Here is a 6,231-nt window from a genome sequence, read left to right as displayed (position 1 = left end):
TTAGTATATAAATCTTCTACCTCTTTGATTAGGTTTATTCCTAAGCATTTTATTCTCTTTAGTGCTATTATAAATGGGATTGTTTTCTTAATTTCCTTTTCAGATAGTTTGCTGTTGGAGTATAGAAATGCAAGTGATTTTTATATGTTGAATTTGTGTCCTGTGATTTTAAAGAATTTGTTTATTAGTTGTATCCATTGTGTGTAGGGGTGGGGGTGGGGGGGTGTGGTCTTCAGGGTTTGTTACATATCAGATCATGTCATTGGCAAACAGAAATAATTTTACTTTTCTTTTCCATATATCTGATAAGAGGTTAATTTCAAAAATATATAAGGAACTCCTATAACTCACTAGCAAAAAAAATAATCCAATTTTAAAGTGGCAAAAGACTTGAATATACATCTATCCAAAAAAGACGTACACATGGCCAACAAGTACATGAAAAGATGCTCAACATTATTAATCATCAGGAAATGCAAACAAAACCACTTACCACCTGTTAAAAGATATTGAGATATAACTTCACACCTCTTAGAATGACTCTTATCAAAAAGATAAGAGATAAACAGTGTGTTGAGGGTGTGGAGAAAAGAGAACGCTTCTGTACTGATGGTGGGAATGCAAATTATATAGCCACTGTGGAAAACAGTGTGGAGGCTCTTCTTCAAAAAATTCAAAATAGAATTACCATATTGTCCAGCAATTCTGCTTCTGGATATATGTCCAAAAGAATTGGAGTCAAGATCCTAGAGAGATATCTGGACTCCCTGTTCGTTGTAGCATTATTTACAATAGCCAAGATATGGAAATGACCCAAATGTTCACCAACAGATGAATGAATAAAGAAAATGTTGTTTATACATATAATTGAATATTATTCAGCCTTAAAGAGGAAATCCTGCCACTTGTGACACTGTGAATGGACCTTTAAAACTTTGTAAGTGAAATAAATGAGCCGCAGAGGGAAAATACTGTATGATTTCTTATATATGAAGTATTTAAAATAGTCATATGTATAGAAGTAAATGAAAGGATGGTAGATGAGGGAGGGAAAATATGGGGAGTTGCTCAATGTGCATAAAGTTAGTCATACAAGATGAACAAGTTCAGAAATTTTCTGTATAACATAGTGCATACAGTTAACAGGTACAGTGCACTTAAAATTTTGTTAAGAGGATAAATCTCTCAGGTTAAGTTTTATCACAAAACAACAGTAACAACAACAAAGGGACACAAAGAAACTTTTGGATGTGGTGATGAATATGTTTATTACCTTGATAAATCACACCTTGATTGTGTGATGGTAACTTGATTATATACATTATGTCCACATGTACCAAATGATCTGCATTAATTATGTGCAGGTTTTTGTGAGCCAGTTATGCCTCAAAGCTGGAAAAAAATAAATTGTACTTATCATCCTGTAGAAACTGGCCTGTGGCAGTTTCTATAATTCTGATTATAGAATATGACGTATTGAACAGAAGTAAATCTTTAAGGCTGAGAGGGATAGTGTCTGGAGCATAGCGTTTAGGTCAAGAGAGTTTCATTATAGACAAAAGGAGAAGAGATGTACTGAACATAAAATGGAAAGACCCAGGGAGTTTCTAGAGAATTTACTCTCTCCAGATAATTTTCAGAGGTGTGAAAAACACTCTCCCTTTTTTCTTTTGATTTTTCCTATCCTTTGGACTTGGAAGGTGGACTGAGCCACAGGCTACCTCTTGCCTCCTCTGAGGAGGCATTACCTACATTACGCTTGTAGGTAAATGTAAGAAATCCTCTGGGTAGGAATGGGGAAAATCTTATTTTGTTGGCATCAGGCCTCCAAATGGAGGCAAATAAAAGGAGTACTTATTTCCTTTTTTTATTAAAAAAATTTAAAAACATTTATTTATTTTTGAGAGACAGAGACAGAGCATGAGTGGGGGAGGGGCAGAGAGAGAGGGAGACACAGAATCTGAAGCAGGCTCCAGGCTCTGAGCTGTCAGCACAGAGCCTGACACGGGCCTTGGGCCCATGAACCACAAGATCATGACCTGAGCTGAAGTTGGACTTCAGCTAACTTCAGCTAATGGGCTGAGCTATCCAGGCACTCAAAGAAATACTTGTTTCCTAATGGAAGCCGGGTACCAAGGTTTTGGATAAGAAAAGACTAGTGTAAGTCAGGGTTGAGGGGAGAATTTGCCTTCCAGGGATGGGTGGTGATTCACATGGCCAGGCCAAGCTGCAGTCATGTGCTGGTGCTGGAGAGAACATCATCCTTAAGGGAAAAGGAAACCAAAGAAATTTGAAGTAATTAAGACAATGTGGAGAGTGGGACCTCTAGCAAGCAAGAGTTGAGGTGTAGTCTGTGGTTGTGGAGATGAGCATTAAAAAATAATAATAATAACAAACAAACCATGCTTGAATTTGTATCTTTGATGAGAATATTTTGCACATTGAGCCTTGATCTCTTCTTAAAAAAGAAAATGCAATAATAGGAGAGCACCTCTCTGCAGAGCACAATGAGATCAGCAACCTAGACTCCTGCCTTGTCTCTCTTTATTTTTGAGCAGGAAATGGCCAGCCTTATGGTGACCTGGGCTCCATGTTGCTGCTTGTCCAGCTGGACCTGCTCCTGGCTCCCTCTCCTCAGACCAGAGGGTAACCACAAATAGTTTGAGAACACAGGGATTTTCCTGAAGGTGAGGATTATTTGTGCCTGGGGTCAGCCTTCCTAGGTTCACCCATGCTGCTTCCCCCAGGTGATCATTCCTTCCCTCCAACCTTGCTCTTATGGTCTCTCCCCAAGCTCAACATTCCCATACTTTCTAAGAGACTACTACTTTTTTGAATTTATTTTTTAAAATTATTTGAGAGAGAGAGTGGGGAGAGGGGCAGAGGGGGAGAGAGAGAGAGAGAGAGAGAGAGAGAGAGAGAGAGAGAGAGAGAGAGAATTTTAAGCAGGTTCCACACTTACTGAGGAGCCTGACAAGGGACTCGATCCCATGATCCTGGGATCATTACCTGAGCTGAAATCAACAATTGGACACTAAACCGTTGAGTCATCTAGGCATGCTGAGACTAATACTTTACACTGAATTTGGGTTTCTCAAAAAAGAAAAACAACCCAATAAAATTAAGTATGACTTCAAATACATCCCTCCTTCAAAGACTACAGATATCCCCAAGCCAAGGAAATACAAAACATCTGGCTTCCTGTTGGAATGAGAGGAATGAGGAAAATATAAGAGAAGAAAGAAAAAGTAAGATCTCAGAAAAATATTCTGCCTTGCATTTATCTTTTAATTTTCTTACTGAAAAATTTCTGAGCACCGTCTCTGTGCTCTTCCCACCTAAGGACTCAGAATAGGGAGAATATGACGTAATTGTATCCAGTCTGTAATTTCAAATTTACCTTGAGTTGCAACGTGAGATCCAGTTGCTGGGAACTGCGGCAGTTTCTGCAGAGGTAGAGGGGTTCATGCACTGTGCCCCTCAGCTGCTCTTTCTTAACCTCACCTAAACTTAAAGGAGGCTTTTTGGTGTGTGTGTGTGTGTGTGTGTGTGTGTGTGTGTGTGTGTGTGTGTGTTACAGGGGAGGTGAGCTGAGAAAGAGAACTGGTTTTCTGATGATTGAGCATCTCTTCCTTAGTCTCAAAAATGTGGGGATGGGGAAGTTTCTGGCAACATTCCTGAGAGCCAACTGATTGCCTCAAATTAGAACTTACTGTGCTACAGGGGCATCTGGATGGCTCAGTTGGTGAAGCGTCTGACTACTCTTGATTTTGACTCAGGTCATGGTCTCATGGGGTTGGAGCCCTGCATTGGGATCTGTGCTGACAGTGCCTCCTTGAGATTCTTCCTCTCTCTCTGCCCCTCCCTGCTTGTGCTCTCCCTGTGTCTCTCAAAATAAATTTAAAAAAAGTTACTGTGCTATAGACCTTTGCTAACAGATCTTGTTATTTGGGAAGATAATTCTATGCAAATATGGAATCATTTTAAAAGTGAACAACCTTAGAATGCATCTTTTTGTTCTCACTAATTGTGCATCATCACAAATTCAGATGCTCCTGATTTCTCTGAGATAGAGCTCTGGAGACTCTATCAGGATCTCCTGTGTGAACATTCTCCAATAGTCTGAAAGTTTATTAAGTAAAAATATGTGAAGGTCCACTAATAATATCCAAGCCAAATTACGCCCAGATAATGATCTCTAGAATGTTCCAGTTCAGCACATATTGTTGAAAACAGAGAGACACACATGTGCTGTAATCAAATGTGAGTGAGCCATGTACTGAAATAGGCCAAGGGATATGGAATATCTGAAAGGGAGAAAAGGAGACAAGACGAGGAAAGAAGGAGGGAGGGAGGATATAAGAGGGTATGAGCAAAGACTCCATGAGAAGATAAAGCTCCCAGTGTGAGAGACACTTTCTCCCATAATGCCTGTGGTCTTGCTGTGCATGGAGGCAGATGAGTGGCCATATCTAGTGAGTCCATGAGGCTGGAGGCTCCCTGGGACTGGGGTGTGTCTTTGAATCCTTGCTCAGAGTCCATGCTGAGAAATGTTTGATTGATGAATGGTGGGACATATTTTCATCTGACCCAGTACACTGAGTGTGCTAAACATCAATAAGTATATAAACCAGAATATTCTATCAATTATATGTGATACTAATTTCTGTTCTATATCTCATTGATTGTCTGGGTTTCCTGTTTTTAACTCTAGTTGTCTTCTAGGACTGGCACCAGGACCAGAACCCTAGAGATTCAAATCTCTTACCAGTGCTCTCCTGTCAAGAGCTGCCTCCTTAGTTCCAGACCCTTGAGCTGGTGGCAGAAGCCTTCTTTCAGCAGGCTATTCACTGTAAATATTACCACAGTTCCCACCTGACTTATAGAGTCAGGTAGTGCTTGAAACCTGTCCTCCCACTGGGCTGGTTCTTCTAGAATTTTTTTTTGTTTGTTTCTTTATTTTGAGGAAAGAGAGCATGTGTGGGGGGTTGGGGGGGAGAGAGAAAGAGAGCGAGAGAGAGTGAGAGATTGAAAATCCCAAGCAGGCTCCTCTCTGTCAGCACAGAGCCTGACTGGGGGCTGGATCTCACCAATGATGAGATCATGACCTGAGCTGAAACCAAGAGTTGGATGCCTAGCCGACTGAGGCACCCAGATGCCCCTGGTTCTTTTAGAATTCTGACATCAGCCTGAATCAATAGGGCATTTTACTTTGCACTCTGGCCACTCTCCTTGGGAGTCAGCTCTTTAGCCAGTTCAGTATATCCTGACAAGAACCACCTTGTTTTTTTACTCAGTGGACTATCTCAGGGGTTTCCATGTGACCAGTAGTCAAGTGGGGACATGATTTAAGGGAAGTTGGAAAATGCATTTGTGAGTATCTTAGGTATCCTAATGAATTCTCTGAAAACTGGCGGTGTGATGGAATGTTTAATCCCACCGCACACTAATGCATAACAACTATGGTTAAGAAGGCTTTGCAAAAGGCTACCTAGACAGTCAACCATCCAGGGGGGTTAAAACCATGGCATAGAACCATAGCACCTATTGGTTTGCATTTCATTTCTTTTCCTATGTAGTGAACTTCAAAGGTCTTTAATTCCCTGTTATCTCAGAAGATTAGTATTGTGGGAACAGAAGGTTCCACCAGGTCCTCTATGGAGAGAGAAAAGGATTAGGTAAGTTTTTCTAATTCACATTAGTCAATAGTTATGGGTTAAGGCTTTAAAAAGAATAATTAAAATGTCAGTAAGGCCATTCAGAGGAGGTAAAAGTAAATAAAACCTTTTCTCCCTTTGACTTTCATTTCTTTTCCTTTTTGTTCTCCTGATAATGGTTTAAAGATCACTAATCCTCTTATATCTTAGAGGAATACTATTGCAGAAACACTGGTAGCACTGGATGCTCTGTTGAGGGGAAAGAGTAGGTCGTCTGTGTTAAGAAAAGTTTAAAAAGTCTGCTGCGGTGCCTGGATGGCTCAGTAGGCTGAGCATCTGATTCTTGGTTTCAGCTCAGGTTATGATCCCAGGGTGGTAGAATCGAGCTGTGTGTTGAGCCCCACACTGAGTGTGGAGCCTGTTTGGGATTCTCTCTCCCCCTCTGCTCCTCTCACCCACTCATTCTCTCCTATAAAATAAAATAAAATAAAATAAAATAAAATAAAATAAAATAAAATAAAATAAAATAAAATAAAATAAAAAATTTAAAAGTCTGCTTATCATGGTTGGTTCT

At 40.2% G+C, this 6,231-nt stretch overlaps 1 long non-coding RNA gene across 1 annotated transcript; it reads left to right on the top strand.

The window, feature by feature from the left end:
- Window positions 1-223: 223 nt before the first annotated feature.
- LOC123386000 lies at window positions 224-5,678 on the top strand. The gene is made up of 3 exons (XR_006599382.1): window positions 224-2,687; window positions 4,726-4,852; window positions 5,580-5,678. It is a non-coding gene; the product is annotated as an uncharacterized LOC123386000 (long non-coding RNA).
- The last annotated feature ends 553 nt before the right edge of the window (window positions 5,679-6,231 follow it).

This window comes from Felis catus, chromosome B3 (genome assembly GCF_018350175.1).
Source record: "Felis catus isolate Fca126 chromosome B3, F.catus_Fca126_mat1.0, whole genome shotgun sequence".
In the NCBI taxonomy this organism is placed as follows: Eukaryota; Metazoa; Chordata; class Mammalia; order Carnivora; family Felidae; genus Felis; species Felis catus.
The sequence above is the reverse complement of the archived record's forward strand: the minus strand, read 5'-3'. Positions and strand labels throughout refer to the sequence as shown.